Source organism: Petaurus breviceps, unplaced genomic scaffold, assembly GCF_028583685.1.
Source record: "Petaurus breviceps papuanus isolate PSGF00001 unplaced genomic scaffold, PetGlider_PUasm1.0 90294, whole genome shotgun sequence".
Classification (NCBI taxonomy): domain Eukaryota; kingdom Metazoa; phylum Chordata; class Mammalia; order Diprotodontia; family Petauridae; genus Petaurus; species Petaurus breviceps.
Window position 1 is genome coordinate 421,312 of NW_027187208.1, and position 17,468 is coordinate 438,779.

At 39.4% G+C, this 17,468-nt stretch overlaps 1 protein-coding gene across 3 annotated transcripts in view; it reads right to left on the reverse strand.

Annotated features, from left to right (window-relative positions):
• Nucleotides 1-17,468, reverse strand: part of LOC138176911 (interferon-induced very large GTPase 1-like) — a 60,661-nt gene that overhangs the window by 11,503 nt on the left and 31,690 nt on the right. The window contains exon 1 of one of the 3 annotated variants that reach the window (XM_069107842.1): nucleotides 10,698-10,962. The exons of the other annotated variants lie outside the window; for them this stretch is intronic. The gene's annotated coding sequence lies outside the window, so the exon portion shown is untranslated. Of the gene's footprint in view, nucleotides 1-10,697; nucleotides 10,963-17,468 lie in introns of those variants that run through there. 3 annotated transcript variants of the gene reach the window in all.

Genomic DNA, 17,468 nt, shown 5'->3' on the forward strand with positions numbered 1-17,468 from the left:
CAGAAATATGATGGGACTTGGTACACAGTTATTGACTTGGCAAATGCCTTCTTTACCATCCCAGTAGACCCTAAACAATGGGACCAGTTTGCTTTACCTTGGCAGAGTAGACAATGTACTTTCACCCACATGCTGCAAGGATACCCACATAGCCCCACTATTTGTCACAGGATTGTAGCTGAGGAGTTGGATGAATTAAAGCTTATGCATTACATTGATGATATAATGATACAGGGAAAAGATGCAAAAGAAGTGGAGAAGAGTTTGACCCTTCTAATTGACCATATGAAAAGTAAAGGGTGGGAAATTAATCCTGAAAAGATTCAAGGACCAGCCCAAAATGGAAAAATTTGGGGTATACAGTGGAATAAGGGACTACAAGAGATTCTTCCGCAAGCCCAGCAAAAGATTCAAGATTTTCCTACCCCAACCAATAAGAAGGAGGCCAAAAAGTTCATAGGATTGTTTGGATACTGGAGGCACCACATTCTACATCTGGGACAGATTTTGAAACCTTTATATAAAGTCACACGGAAGAAATATGAATTTGACTGGGGACTTGAGCAGAGTAAAGCTTTTGAAGAAGCCAAGGCTGCCATACAATTGGCCTTAGATTTATGGCCCATGCAAAATGGCCTAGTGGAATTACAAGTGACTGTACAGGATGATTATACAAACTGGAGTTTATGGTAAAAACAACAAAGCTGAAATGTACCCTTGGGATTTTGGTGTAGGAAACCTCCTTTAGCTGGAGTTCAGTATACACCTTTCAAAAAGCAGTTGTTAGCTGCATATTGGGCTTTGGTAGAGAATAAACAACTGACTCTGGGCCATAAATTGATATTAAGACCTGGAATCCCTATTATGACCTGGGTAATGAGTACCCCAGCTTCTCACATAATTAGACATGCCCAAGAGGCTAGTATAATCAAATGGAAGTGGTATATTCAAAATAGAGGAAAAACAGGCAAAAGTAGAGTGTCTGCTCTACATGCATCTGTAGGAAACATAGAAATTGAGAGGAATGACACACCCCCTGAGTCAAAGCAACAGTTGGTACAGTCCTCTGTAAAATGGAATGAGGGATATGATGGATTAATTGAAGAACAAAAGAGACAGGCTTGCTTTACTGATGGAACAGCAAAATATTTGGGTCAAAAAAGACACTGGAAAACAGCAGCCTAGTAGTCAATATGCTGAACTTATGGCAATGCATCAAGCCATCAAAATAGAACAAGGAGGATAGTGTCATATATTCACTGATTCATGGGCTGTAGCTAATGGGTTAGCTACATGGATGCCCATGTGGAAAAGTCAAAATTGAGAAATATATGGCAAACAAGTGTCGGGCAAAGAATTATGGGAAGATATCTGGAACATGTCTTTGGTTACCGATGTGTCAGTTTTTCACGTACATGCTCACGTGGCCCTCACCATGCCAGAATGTGAGAACAATACTCATGCTGATCAACTAGCAAAGATTGCTGCTGAACATATTGTCCCCATTTTGACAACAACTGATGATTCAGTATTAGCAAAATGGGTCCACCAAATGGCTGGCCATTTAGAGGTCCAGGCAACACACCAATGGGCACAAGATTGAGGTATTAGTATGTCTCGTTCACTGTTAAAACAGATAGCAGAAGAATGTAATATATGTCAATTGGAAAAGGAATGAACTGTTCCTTGGGTAGTAACTGGGGAGTTAGCAAGAGGAAAAGTCCCAGCCTAAATCTGGCAAATCGATTATATTGGTCCACTACCACAAGATAAAATATGCAAATTTATATGTACTTGTGTTGACACCTATTCAGGTGTACTACTGGCTTGTCCTTATAAGAATGCAACCCAGAAAAACACCTGTAAAACTCTAGATCTCATAAGTCTTTATTATGGAACCCCAATGAAGATTCACAGTGACAATGGGTCACATTTCAAAACTTATGAAATGAAGACGTATCGTATACTAAACAATATAGAATGGATACATCCTATTCCATATTATCCACAAGCATCTGGGTTGATTGAAAGAATGAGTGTATTATTGAAAGAACAGTTAAGGAAGTTAAGTTCCAATAATTCATAGCAACATTGGAAGGATAACTTGTTCATGGCTTTACAAAATTTGAATAATAGACCATTGAAAGGAAGTACACCTCTAGCCAGGATGATGACCCCAACTCTGCAAATTAGAAAACAACAAACATATATGATCCCAAATATAGAGTATTAGACTTTGAGGCCAGATGTACCAGCACTGTATCCAGGAACACCTGGTTTGGCAGGGTATGATTTACATGGCTTAGAAGACTTTTGGTTGGACAGAAAAGAAATAAGAAAAATCCCCACTGGAATATGCATAAGAATCCCTAAAAATCACTTTGGACACATTTTACCCAATTCAGGATTAGCAGTTTGAGGAATATATGCATTGGCTGGAGTAATAGATTCTAATCATCAAGGAAAAATTATTGTGACATTCCATAATTTAGGTGAAGAGGCCATACAGTTTTGTAAAAATGATAGAATAATTCAAGTGATTATCTATCATTCCTTGTAAAACAATGCCAGTTGTAAAAACTGACCCTTCTTCCAAAATAACTATCTGATGGAATTGAAGAATTTGGTTCTACTGATAGAATAAAATTGGGAGCTGAAGTATGGGTAAAATGGAAGGTGCGGAGATTATAGCACATGGGAAGGATAACACTGTACCTATTGTTTATTCATGAGAAGATGATTACAAAATTGGACCCTTAACTCATATATTTTACCATGAGTGAGGATACAGTAGTGAATTCATGGACTCCATAAGCATGACTGATCCTATGTCTACTATATTTCTGGTTATTGTCTCCTTGTTTCTTCTTGGCTTTTTGTCTGTTTGCCTTGTTTGCTAGATTTGTTTCTACAGGCTTGATACCCTCCACCTGTAAATGCCTGATAGTTTAAGCTGGATGTCACCCCCTATCCACAACTGTGACGTGTCACCCCCAGACCTGACATCAAGTAAATTTCAAATGCTGGCTAAGGATCTGACCTCTCAAATGGGATCTCTTGGGAAAAGAACAGCTCTACATCCAATTTCAGCAGCAAGTAGCCATGGACGAAGAGACCTTTGCCCCTTACCCCAAGCTTTTAAAATCCCATTTGTTGGAGGAGGAATGATGGGGAGCTTGTACTCAAGCCCCACCCTAAAATGTTGTTTTCTGTGTGCTCTCCTTGTTATAGTGTCGTAAAATTCTGTTGACACCACTTACCCCTAACACTCCCATTATCCCATATAATGAAATATATTGTTAATGTATTTTTGCCATGTAAGGGACATGAAAGATCTTGGGACCAAATGTAATGTTAATGGAAGCTGAAGATCTCTCATGCCCCTTTGTATTGTCAAGTAAGCAGGTACTTAGCATCTCGTTTCAATTTAACACCTTGTTTAAGCTATTTAATTATCACAGAAGTAGTTAACACCTTTGGAGGAAGTTGCCAATGTAACAGGAAGTGGCAGAATAGGGAGGAACTAAGGCATATATAAGGAAAAACCTCAGCTGGGAATGGCAGAATTTCCCGGGATAAGCATCTGGAGGCTGGAACTTCTAGTTCGAACTTTCTTCTGCTGAGAATATATATGCACACTCAGTTGAGTATAGAAATCTATCTTACCCAATAGGGAAAAAGGAGTGAAATGGCATATGAAACATGGGGAGAAGGGAGGTTGATAAAAAGTAGGACAACATGCAATTTATAGAAGCAAATAGATATATAGATATATTTATACATGACTTAGATATAAAGAGAGATATTATAAGGGAATTTAAAGAACATGAAACATATTTCTTATCAGACATATATAGGTGAACAATTTCTAAATGAACAAGAGTTAGAGAGCAGACTGAGGTATGCAATGAATAATTTCAATTACCTTAAATTAAAAGGGAGTTGTACAAGTAAAACAAATGTACCCAAGATCAGAAGGAAGGAGGAAAATTGAAGGAAAAAAATATAGTGTTTAATAAAGTGAAGTGAGAAGAACCAGGAGAACAATACAAAGAAACAGATTTTGCAAGAATAACCAACTGTGAAAGACTTAGCTACTTTGATCAATACAATAGTCCATCACAACTCCAAGGGAATCATGATATAAACTGCCATCCCATCCCAGGAAGAGAACTTGTGGACTCGGAATGCAAGTTTATTTTTCAAAATGTAGCTAATGGAAGATCTATTTCACATGATTATATATGTAGATTGACTATATTTTTAAAATTCATTACCCTCTCAAGGTGTAAGGAAAGGGGCAAAGGGAGAGAGAGAATGTGGAACTGCAAATAAAGATAATTTTTTTAAAAGAATATGGGGGGAAGATGGTGGAAATTACCTAGCTTTCCCAAATTCCCCCACAAATAATTTAAAATAATGCCTCAAAGCAAACTTCAGAGTGGTAGAAGTAATTAAAAGTTGAAGTAAAACAATTGTCCAACCTAAGACAATTTGGGATCACTAGGAAAGACCTGACATCTAGGAGTAGTGGCCTGACCTGACTGAAGCAGAAATACCTTTAGGCAGATAACACCAAATCATCAAATAACAAGCCTGGGGGCTATCTGCATAGGAGGCAGCCTCAGTTTCAAGAACTTTTACCCAGTGGACAGTGTAGGGGTCAGGAAGCTGATCAGGGAAAGATTTCAGGGCCCTCCACTGCCTGATGCTGAACCTGGGGCCCATGTTTACTGACCAGATGCAGTCCCAGGCTATGGCTGTGGGCAAGGAGGAACAAGTACATACTGGTGAGTGTAGCTGCAGAGGAGTGGAGCCCCTAGTGGCTCTGGTCCCTCACAGGAGAGTGGAGTCCCTGGTTCTGGTTCCAGGACAAAGGGTGAGGCAAAGCTGGTAGCTACTGAAGGGAACCACAGAGAGTAAGAGTATTTGTGGTGACAGCATTGCTGGGAGCACTGGTCACACCTCAGGGCCAGAAAAGAAGACATGAGGTTATTTATAGACAATGATATGAGCTGGAGGAGCAGAGAGCATACTTGGTCTTGCATGATAAAACATTGGAAGAACCAAGGTCAAAGGTTCTCAGACAGAGCTCAGAAAGCAACAGCACAAAAAACCTGAAGCCTGAGACATTATCTCCTACACCTCAGGACTATAGACTGACTTGAACATAAAGTTAACAGTCAAAAAATAGGCCACTAAAAAAATGAGTAAGCAATGGTGAAAGAATCAGACCATAGATAGCTACTATGGTGAAACAAAAGAGCAGGGATCAAACTCAGAAGATAGTGAAGTCAAAACATCTACTACTGATAGGGTGCTTGGGACCTATGTTTGTAATATTAGTTTGTAATATCAATTTGTAACATCAGTTTGTAAAACCAGTCTGTAAAATCACATTTCCCTCTCCCCAACCTCAGAGCATTAACTCTGACCCCTACCCCTGCCAGCACTCTGCCCAGAAACAATTCATTAATTGTTTATCTCTGCTTGGAACAATAACAAGCTACACCTATGAATCCTTCACTAAACCATCTATAAACATTTTGGCTTAGGCAAATGTTACCTCCCCTTAGTATAATGGTCAGCTGCCCCCATGAATCCTTCAAAGCCCTATCTATAGGTTAACTCCTTAGCCAATTATCCACATACTGAGTCTCCGTTAGTCTTGGTTTCCAAGATCCATCTTGTCAAACATGACACTGATGGGTGGCAGACTAGGCACTTCTCAGTCAGCCCTTGACTGCTAGCTGACTTGGTGACATTTCAGGCCTAAAACCACACCTCCAGGTAGCCCCCCCCCCCCACCTTGGGCTATTTCCCAGTGAATTATGGGCAATATACCTGCTCAGTTGACATTAAAAGTGCATGTTCCTTTAAGCATTGATCACTCCTTAACTCCTCCCTAATCCCACTCTTTCTTACCTAGTTAGCATAATTGACATTTAATTTACAACCTAAACTCCTTAAAACTATGCCTGTCTTCTTTAAATTTGCAGGTCCCTTAAGGACCTTTGCCCACTATAAAGCATACAATAAACTTTTACAATTCTGACTCCAAGTCTGCTTGGGCCTACTGAATTCTTTCCAGACTGAATCGAAGGCATTCTAGTCTTTGATAAGGATCAGAGTTCCTGTATAACCTATTGCCATCCCCCATCACTACTAAAACTTTAGAGAAAAATGTAAAGTGGTCAAAAGTCCAAAAATAGTTCCTGGAAAAATTTTAAGAGGACATTAAAAATCAGAGAGGCTGAGGAAAAAGGAAGGAAAAGTAAGAAAATCAAGATAATTAGGGGGGAAAGTCAACTATTTGGTAAAAGAGATTCAAAAATTTTAAAAAGAAAATAATTTTTAAAATTTGAATTTGGCAAAGTGAAGTTAATAACTTCATAAACCAATGACACCAAAAAATTAATAAAATAAAATGAAAAGAATGCATAGAAGAAAACATGAAATATCTCATTACAAAAACAACTGATCAGAAATAGATTGAGAAGAGACAAAATAAGAATTGTTGAACTCCCTGAAGGTTATAATTAAGAAGATTTTAGACACTATAGTTGAAGAAATTATTAAACAAAATTGCCATGAAGTTTCAGAACTAGAGGGCAAAATAGAAGCTGAAAAAAATCCACTGATCACCACCTGAAAGTGATCCCAAAATGAAAACTCACGGGAACATTATAGCTTAGTTTTAAAGCTCCCAGGTCAAGGGAAAAAAATAATACTATGGGAAAAAACTAAAATATTGTGGAGTTCCCTTCAGGATAACCCAAAATTTAGCAGTTTCTATATTAAAAGACCAAAGGGCATAAAAATGATATTCCAATGAGCAAAGGAGCTAGGTTTGCAACCAAAAATAACTTAACCAGCAAAGCTGAATGTAATCCTGCAAAGGAAAACGGATTTTTAATGAATTGAAGGACATTCAGGTAGTCTTGAAGGAAAAGATCAGAACTGAACAGAAAATTTGACCTACAAGAATCAAGAGAAACATAAAAAGTTAAACATGAAAGACCAATAAATAAGAGGTTTAATAAGGTCAAACTGTTTACTTCTTATATGGGAAAAAGTCATCTGTAACTTAAAAATTATAATTCCTAGGGTAATTTGAAAGAGCATACATAGATAGATTTTGGGTTGAGCTGATTATGATGGAATGATCCTAAAGAAGAAAATTGGGCAAGAAGAGGTGAAATGGAACCATTATGTCATACAAACAAGGCATGAATGGAAGAACGGTTATAGAGGAGGGTGGTAGGGGGTGGAAGGCTAGTAGTTCTAGAAGCTTATTCTCGTCAGAACTGGGTTAAAGAGGGAAAACCACACATCTAGAAGGGCATAAAAGTCTTAACTTACAGAGAAATGTGGCAGCAAGGGAATAGAATAAGGGAGGGTCTCTCAGAAGAAGTATAGATAAGGGAGGCTGAGATCAGAAGTTGTTTTGTTGTTGCTGTTGTTGTTCTGTTTGTTCTTCCTTTTTGTGAAGGGCCATTAAACCCAGTATACTTGTAGATTGGACCACAACAGGTCCCTGCTTAAGCGCCATCTCATGGCTGTATTTTGGGCCTTTCTGGCTTTGAGTGAATGTCACTGGTAACTGGTTCTCTTTGAAAAAGCAACCCTGAGGGTCTTCCCTTCCCAGCTTAATTTTTTTTCTTTTTTTCTAATTAAAGGGGCCATCCTTTCACTACTTAAAGTGGTCTAATTACTGAATGAGCATTACCCCACTCTAACTAAGGTTTTAGTCTGAAAGGACCAGGATCCCCTATTGTATCCTAAGTCATGTCCAGTCATGCTGATGAATATCTGATCACTGGATTCAGATGGCTCTGGAGGAGAAAGTGAGGCTGGTGACCTTGCACAGCCCTCCTTCACTAAAATCAAAGTCAACTGCAAGTCACGTAATTATTTCCCTGATTCCATGGTCCTCTTCAAAAATGAAGGAAAAACACAACCTGTGAGTAGACTGAGCTGCCTGAATGGGGACCCAGCTAGTTGAGTAACTCAGCTCATCCTCTCCTCCCTCTTCCTCTCTTTCTTGTCTCCAAAGGAAGGTAAAATTTGATGGCCAGAAGCTGCCCACTTAACTTAGGGTTCACTGGATAGATCAGAAATAAATTTAGATGTCTGAGGAATGCATAGCATTGTTTTGCGTGTGTGTGTGTGTGTGTGTGTGTGTGTGTGTGTGTGTGTCTGAAATGGTGGCTTTCTCTAGAGTAGAGTGAGGAGGAAGGGAGAAAGGCAGTTCATTACTTAAAGTGTAACAAAAAATTAAATTGAATTAAAAAAAAAACCAGAAGGTATAATCCTTGAGAATAGGGATTGACTTATTTTTCACTTTGTATCCCAAACTTTATGTGCTTTGCCCATAGTAAGAGATTATTATATGTGTTAGTCATTCACACATTTGATGGTGTTTACACCTTGCACATATGTGTATATACAAGTGTGCGCACACACACGAACACACAGTGTCCAAAATAAGTCTTATGGTAGTTTTAAGGTTTAATAGCTTATGTGTGTATATATTTGTTTGCACATACATATAGTCAGCATTTTAAGGAGCACTTTGAGGTTTATAAAGTGTTTTCCATGTTAACTCATGTGATCCTTACAACAACCCTCTGAGGTAGGCTCTTTTATCATCCATATTTTATAACTGAGGGAGACAAAGAGAAGTTAAATACGACTTGACCAGGGACACAGACATAGGAAGAGTGTGAAGCAGGATTTGAATCCATGTCTTCCTGACTCCATACCCATCACTCTCTATACTTGGCCACCTTTGTGCCTCCCTTTCTGTATTTCTTTTTAGCTCTTTCCCTCTAATTTATGTCTTTATTGCTTTCTGTCCCTGTTCCTGTCTCGTGCTCACTGTCTCAGTGTCTCTCTATTTCCCTGTATATGTTAGTGGGGCTTTGTCTTGCTTTTTGTCTCTTGCCATCTCTGTCTCTCAATAAGATCTGGCTCCATGAGCACCTCATTTTGTGAGGTGAACAACTCATGCTCCCTCTCAGGGAGCCTGTGCCATCAGGATATTGGAGTACATAAATGGTCTGCAGCCTCCATGCCTCTTAATATACCAGGGAGTTGTTGCCTCAGCTCCTTCTCAAAGCAGACGAAAGACAGTATGTACCATACTCTGCAGATTTTACACCATCAGGTTTGCTATTTTTGTTACTCTCTCAATAAATGACTCAATCTAACACATATATACAAGCCTTCTGTAGCCCAAATAATGGCAAACAACTGTCTGTATTACTATTTGTCAAAGACGACTCAATGTTGTTCTCATCAGTAAAATATAAGCTCTTTTGCCGTAGAATTCATTGTAGCTTTTTTGCCATCATATATTTTTTTAATCACTAGACATTCAAGCACAACTATTATTGTAGGAATTAAAGATGTTTTTTGAAACCAAATGGGAGTATTAATTCTTGAAAGGTTTGGGAAGCCACCAAAATAGAAGGAGAAGAATGGGGAACATCTGTGATGATCTGCCCCCCTTTCCCTCCTATAATATGCCCCACTCCCATAACAACAAATATAAGTCATGGCTTGGAAATAAGAATTGTATGCCTATGTACAAGCAGATTCCAAACACACAGAGATTTTATTCCTTTTTTCAGAATCTCTCTCTTTCCCAGAAGGGGAAGAATAGGACATGGCATCAGAGGAAATGAATGAACCTGCTCTGACAAGCCCAACCAAGTAAGAAAGGACCAAAGATAGCTTTCCTGGATGAAGGGGAACACAGCAAAGCCTTGATGAGCCACCCATAAGTGAATTTCCATAGAAAGACTTTAAAGGTGTGGGTCCCAGTATAGGGGACAGAGGAAAATGGAAGAGAAAATGCACTGACACTCTACTTAGGGGTCAGCTAGGTCAGCTATGTGCCCAATGCCCCCCTGAAGCATATGTCTGTCTGAAAGTCTTGAAGCCAAGATCCCTGAACCACGGGATCTCCCCAAACCATCTGATCTCCCTCACTCCCTGATTAATCTGACTCCAACAAAACTCTCTCTCTCTTTTTTCTGTCTTTCTCTCTGCCTTTTGCTACCTGCTCATCTTCATCTTTGCCTTCTTTCTTTGCTACATTTCTTTCTATCCCTGCTAAGGTTCTTTCTCTCTGCCTTTCATTCTCTCCCCACCCCAACCATTCCACATCCCCCTGCACCAGCCCCGTGGCCCCAGCACCTTTCCCCTGCCCCTGCCTTCTCCCAACTTCATTGCTGTCTCTACCTCTATCTTTCTGTTTGCATAGCTGTCATGCCAGGATCACGAACTATGTGTCTCTCCCCTTTGTTCTATCTTCTTATCTCTTTTCCTCACTTTCTTCATCAAGCAGGGACTCTTTCACTATTGTCTATGTCTCCCTAGCACATGGCACAGTGCCTGGCACATAGGTACCTAATAAATGCTTAATGATCAATTAACTGTGTCTCCTTTGTCCTCTTTCTGCTCCTTTGTCTCTCTTACTCTGAACCCTGGCTCCACTCTTAAGGCATCCTAAGTCCCTTTTCTTCTCTGAGACTTACCTTTCCCATTTTCACAATGAACAGATCGACCTAGTTGTCCCTGAAGTCCTTCCTATAAGTCCCTTTCACTCTTCAGACTCACTTGGTCTCAGCTTCATCCTCTCTGTTTCTCCCCTCCCTCAGGATGCTGACAGTCCTTCGTTCCCCACTAACCTTGCTCTCCAGGCCACACATAGTCTGCTGTCCCTCTGAGATGCAGGGGCTTATCCAAGCCCCTCTGTCTTCAGAGATGCTGGCTGCAGCTAGCCTTCCACAGGACTGAAGTTTCATCTACCTGGAGTCTAATAACTCCACACCACTGGGAAGACACTTTAAGGGTGAGGCAGGGTAGCCTGAAGAACAGAAAGTGAAAGCATTTTCACACAAACAGAAGTGACTATTAAAAGAGATCTACAGGAAAAGAAAAGCAAGGAGGAAAGTGGAACTTCTCCTACCACCACTGAAATTATAGCCTAAAGTGACAATTAGCCAGATTTAAGGACACTTAATAAAAAATATTTTAAGAGATCAGAAAAGAGTAGTCCAGATTTAAACCAAGGGCATTCAGCTGTAATAATAACATTTTTATTTTACCCAGACCTGTGAATCAATTATTACAGAGAGCTGCCAATAGAGAGCTACCTCTAATCTGCAACTTTTATTCATGCAGGGCTGCCCTGGGAAACTAAGAGGTTAAAGAGGTTTAAAAAATTCCTAAGGGAATACAGCCACTTTGTATCTGAGGCAGGACCTGAACTCTGATCTTCTGGGCTCTTCAGCTGGCTCTCTTTCTACTATACTTCAATAGTTCCCATATGTTTAATGATTGAGTCCAAACTGACAACTACCAAATCTTTATTTCCAGCCTTAGTCTCTCTCCTCACCTCCAAACCCACATCATGAACTGTCTACTACTCATTTAGAATCTGATGTCCCATACACATTTCAAACTCAACATTTTAAAAACTTCCCTCATTATCCTAGCCCCCAAACCCAGCCCTCTTCTGATCTTCCATTGTTTCTGTTGAGGGTACCAACATCTTGCCACTTGCCCAAATTCACAGTCTCAGTGTCATCCTCAGTTCCTCCCAGTCCCTCACCCTATGTGTCCATTCAGTTGCTGAATCTAGTGGCTTCTTCCTCCCTGATATCTCTCATAGGAGTCCCCTTTTCCCCCATTGCACATCTACTGCCCCACTTCATTACCCATTGTCTGGGCTAGTAGAGCAGCATCCTAACTAGACTCACAGCCTTGTCTCCCCCCCTGCTATCCATCATCTCTGCAACAATCAAAGCGATCATTCTCGGGTCCAAGGCTGACCATGACACTCCCCTACTCAGTGAACTGAACTACATCCTTATTACTTAGAAGTTCAAATATAAACTCTATTGTCTTTTCACTTAAAGGCTCTTGATGTAAATAGAAACCCTTTGACTGAGTGACTGGAAATAGGGCCTGAATGGCCTCTTGATGGCACAATAAAGGCTAGAATAAGCTTTTTAGCTTTACAACCTCATTGTCATTCTTAACTCCTCACTCACACTTTCCTCATATACCACACAGTTGCCAGATGTAGTGACTTTTCTCTTTTTATGTTGGCTTGCAAATTTTATATTGAAAAGTGCTTGGTCCCAACACACAAAATGGCAATTGGAACCACAAAAAAACTTTCAAACCAAGGACACATTTAAAAAACATTTCTTTCCTCCCAACTCTACTTTGCCCAATCAAAAATAAGGAGTACAAGATGGGAGAGGGAATTCTGGTGTCTTTTTTTATTCATTTATTTTAAACTTAAATACAAAATAAAAAAAAGAAAAAAGCATTTGTCATGTGCATAGCACAATGTAAGAGAGGAATCAAAATATGCAGTGATAAATTTCTCTTTCTAGAAGTGTATATAATAAACACTAGACATTGTGTTGATAGCCTTCCATCTTTTCTTTGCTTACTTGTACATTTTCTTTTGTTCTCTGCTGCTTTGAATTTTTTACTTCTTTTTTTTCCCTCTTCCTCCCCCAAGAAGGCTACAATTAAACACTAATACACACACACACACACACACATATATATGCATATATATTTGGGGGTGTGTATGTGGCATTACATGTGTGACTGTAAGAAGAAGAGACAGACAGGATGTAAGAGTTGCAAAGGCAACAGTGTTGAACTAATCATAAACTTATCCTCTCCATGCTACAACAAAAGCAGGGTTCCCAAGGCAAAATGACTACCAGAAGAATTAATGTCAACAAATTAGAGCTCTTCTCTTAGTCAAAACAGTTTGTTGTTAACCTGGAGGGAAAGTTGAGCCAACACACAGTCAGCAACAGAGAAGCAGAAAAGGAGTGAACAGCTTTCAGTGACTTGGTTCATAGCACTGCATTTGTTCACTTGGATCAGAACACTCGCAAACACCAAGACTGGCTTGATGAAAATGCTGGGGAAATTCAGAAGCTGCTAAATGAAAAATGTAAACTCCACAGGGTTTGTGGCAGGATAGTTCATCCATCTCTAAGAAGGCAGCATTTAATTCCATCAAAAGTAAAGTACAAGCAAACCTTAGAGAGATGTAAGATTCTTGGCTCAGTAGAAAGGCAGATGAAATTCCATTTTATGATGGTACTAACAATCCAAAGCACTTTTATGATGCCTTGAAGGCTTTTTATAGGCCAAAGACCTATGGTGTATCTCAACTACACAGTGATTAGTGATAAGGATATGATCCTAGAGAGATGAACAGAACACTTCCATAGCGTGCTCAAAAAACCATCATCAGTCAATGCTGAGGCCACTGACCATTTAACTCAGATTGAAGTCAATCCCTCCCTAGCTAATGTTCCAACTGAAGAAGAGGTTTTGATTGCCATTAGGCTCCTCTCATGTGGCAAAGCACTTGATACTAATTCTAGTCCAGTCGAGATTTACAACATAGGGAGTCCATTGTTCATATAAAAGCTGACTCAAATTTTCCAGGTTATATGGCAAGAAGAGGTTAGCCCCAGGAGTTCAAGGGTGACTCGATTGTCCATCTCTATAAAGGTAAAGGAAATAGATTGTCCTGTGACAATTACAGAGGGATCTCTCTTTGTCATTGCTGGCAAGATTCTTCCCAATGTTCTCCTTAATAGGTTGATCCTTCACTTGGAAGATGGTCATCTACCTGAGAGCCAGCCGGTGTGGTTTCAGAAAGGACTGAGGAACAGTTGATATGGTGTTTGCTTCCCAACAACACCAGGAGAAATGCTAGGAGCAGAAACTGTACACAATGTTTTTAGATCTGACCAAGGTCTTTGATACTGTCTGTCATGAGGGCTTGTGGAAAATTATGTCAAAATATGGCTGCCCAGAGAAGTTCATCTGCACTGTATGTCAGTTCCATGACTGCATGCTTGCCCAGGTTCTAAATAATAGACAATGCTCTCATGCTTTCCCAGTCATTAGTGGAGTGAAACATATAACCTGCTCCCATGCTTTTTTAGCATGATACTTTCAATCATGTTGTCAAATGATTTCAGTGTGGATAAGCATGGCATCAAGGTCAGCTACCACCCTGATGGCAAATTCTTCAACTTGAAAAGGCTACAAGCCAAGACCAAAGCGGAAGAGCATTGGTGCATGATTTTTTGTTGGCAGATGATTGTGCACTCAGTGCAGCCTCTGAAGCTGAGATGCAACAAAGTATGGATCAATTCTCCTGCTTGTGGTAATTTTGACCTAACAATTAACACCAAAAAAGAACACAAGTGTTCCATCAACCACCACCACAACATCCATACTGAAAACATTGGTTACACCAAATGGAGAAGTTTTGAATGCTATGGATAAGGTCACTTTCCTTGGTAGTGTACTTTCCAGGGACGTACACATTGACAAAGAGTTTGACTCACACATTGCCAGAGCTATCTCAGTGTTTGGGAGGCTCTGAAATAGAGTATGGGAGAGAAGAGGTACTAGACTAACTACCAAACTAAAGGTCTACAGAATCATTGTGCTGACCTCATTGTTTTATGACTATGAAACCTGGACAGTATACCAGTGGCACTCCAGGAAACTGAATCCTTTCCATTTGAATTGTCTTAGCAAGATTCAGAAGGTCACCTGACAGGATAAGGTACCAGACACTGAGGTCCTTACTCTAACTAAACTGCCAAGCCCTCAAACTATGCTTCAGAGATTTCAATTGTGATGTCATGTTGTTCAAATGCCAAATGTACACTTGCCTAAAAGACTATTTTATGGAGAACTCACAAGGGAAAGCACACACATGGTAGTCAGGAGAAGTGATGCAAAGACATTCTCAAGGTCTCTCCTAAGAACTTCAGAATTAATTATGTGACATGAGAGACCCTGTACAGGCCCACTCAGCATGGAGTGCCCACATCAGAGAAGGTGCTGTGCTATATGAGCAAATTAGAACTGAAAAAGCTCAAAGGAAATGCTGGATGTGCTAATTTAGAGAATCCACCCCAAATGTTCACACGAACTATTTCTGTCTGGTCTATGGTAGAGAATTCTGAGCTCTTATTGGTCTGATCAGCCACAGTCAGACACATTGAAACTTAACTTTAGCATAATGATATTTTGATCCTCTTTGAGAATGAAGGACAACAACCAAACATGTATGTACATATACATGTGCACATGCATATATTTATAAATACACACATGCATAAACATGTATAAAATATATGTGCACCTATGCATGTACATAAAGATACATACATATATACGAATACACACAAATATTTACATATATACACATACATGTGTATATACACACAAATAAATATATTCATACATGTGTACATATATACGCACTTTACATATACATACTTATGCACATATACAACACTTCAGGTCAGATGTTCAGGGATCTATTCTTCAATATCTTGCACAAGTGGCAAGAGGAAATATAAAAGAATCTATTGGTCTTGTTCCACTGGGTAAAAGAAAGTTCCTGCTCTATTGTCTTTCTGATAATATTCTTCAGAACTTTGAGAGTGTGAGTGCATTCAGGGACAGCTCTAAAACAGTTTTATATTTTACGGATAGTCCATTCTAAGACCCTCCCATTTTGACTGGGGAAGATAAAAAAGTCACTCCCATGGAGTGACTGAATGACAGTCTAACAGCAAGGGAGATTGTGCCTATTCCAAGGAGCCTGGGTGAAAGAAGAGTTTTCCTTACACTTTTCATAGTAAGCTTAGGCAGCAGATGTGTAAAGCTAAACCTGTGAGGAGAAACTTAATTGCTCCTAGGCAACATGGGAAAATGCATGAACACTCTGAACTGGGTAAAAGTGATAAATCTGGTATTTTCTAACAACTGTTTTGTAGTTGGCTTTGAGGTTTTTATCCTTCTGTGTTCTGTGTTTAGATGTATAACAGTGTGAGGCAGTGGATGACATCTTAAAGTTGGTAGAACCTCTACAATAAAGAAAGGTGTGACCAAGAGATCACAAAGAATTCTCCCTGAAGTGCTTGACCTCTTACAGAGGAGTCCAGACCTTCTGGCCATTTTGGAGCTCTTGACCCAAACTGGTCAATGGATGTTCCTACCCCAATGTTGGGTCTCAAAAGAAGTGGATCATCAGGAATGGTAAACAAAGTGAGAGATCTATCTAAATTATTAGGTTCCCTGTTATAGGTAGTGGGACTAGAATTGGGTCCCTGTTGGTCAGTGACATTTGAGAATATGTGAAGAGGTCAGTCCTGACCACTGAAATTAGTAAAAGTCACAGAACAGCAAAGTGAGGAATTGAGAATAGAAAATTCTCTGTCCTTAAAAAGCTGGAATTAAATTCTTACCAACTAGATAAAAGGAGTATTTAAAAACTTGGATAAAATGATTTGGCTGAATGTTCTCTTAAAGGATCCTTCAGTAACTCAAATAAGAATGTATGCTGTGGATTTTTCTGAATTAATATTGCTAGGAAGGTAAATATTTGTTCTATGAGGTTCAGTTGATATCTATTCAGTTAAACAGCACTCAATCCATAAACATGTTTAAAGGAACTTAGTTTAAAAGTATTTTTCCTCCAGTAGCTCTGAAGAGGGAGAAAACAAGTGTTTTCAAAATTAAGCCTTTCCTGGCTTTCTCTTAAATTTCTTTTACTTGAATTATCTTGACCAAAGTTTAAATTGTCCTGAGATTTTTCCTCAGAAAATGTGAGTAAAGTAATTTTTCAAGGAAAGGTAAAATTTCATTTTTAGGAATTTGGTTGAGCTGACTAGTATGAGCTTGTGATTGATTTAGCAGAATTTAGTGGCCTAAGTAAGTAAGGAGCAAAATCATATAGAAGGAATTAGGGTAGACCCCTCATTGGCAAGTAAGTAAGGAAAATAATAAACTGGAATTAGTTTACATTGAAAAATTATGAAAGAGAATCAACAGAGAGTAAAGGAGGCACAAAAAGACACTGAAGAAAAAGAAGTCTTGAAAACAAAATTGGTCAGATGTAAAAAGAGGAATAAAAGCTCCCTGAAGAAAATAATTCCTTAAAAACTAGAATTGGGCAAGTGGAAGCTAACAATTCTATGAGACTTCAAGAAACAACAAAAGAAAATCAAAAGAAGGAAAAAATAGAATAAAGTGGGAATAATTTCATCAGATAAATAATAAACCCACAAAAGAGACTGAGGGGAGATAATCTAAGCATTGCTGGGCTAACAAAAAGACATTATCAAAGAAAGAGTATACACGACAAATTTAAAGCAACTGTGGAGGAAAACTGCCCTAGTATATTGGGGTGGCCAGGTAGCACAGTGAGTAAGAGCACCAGCTCCACTGTTGAGAAGACCTGGAGACCGAATCCCGGGCTCAGACACTTAGCACCCGCCCAGAAACACCTGGCCGTGTAACCTTGAGCAAGTTACTTAACCTCAATTGCTTAGGGGTGGCCAGATGACTCAGCGAGTAAGAGCATCGGCTCCAGTGTCAGG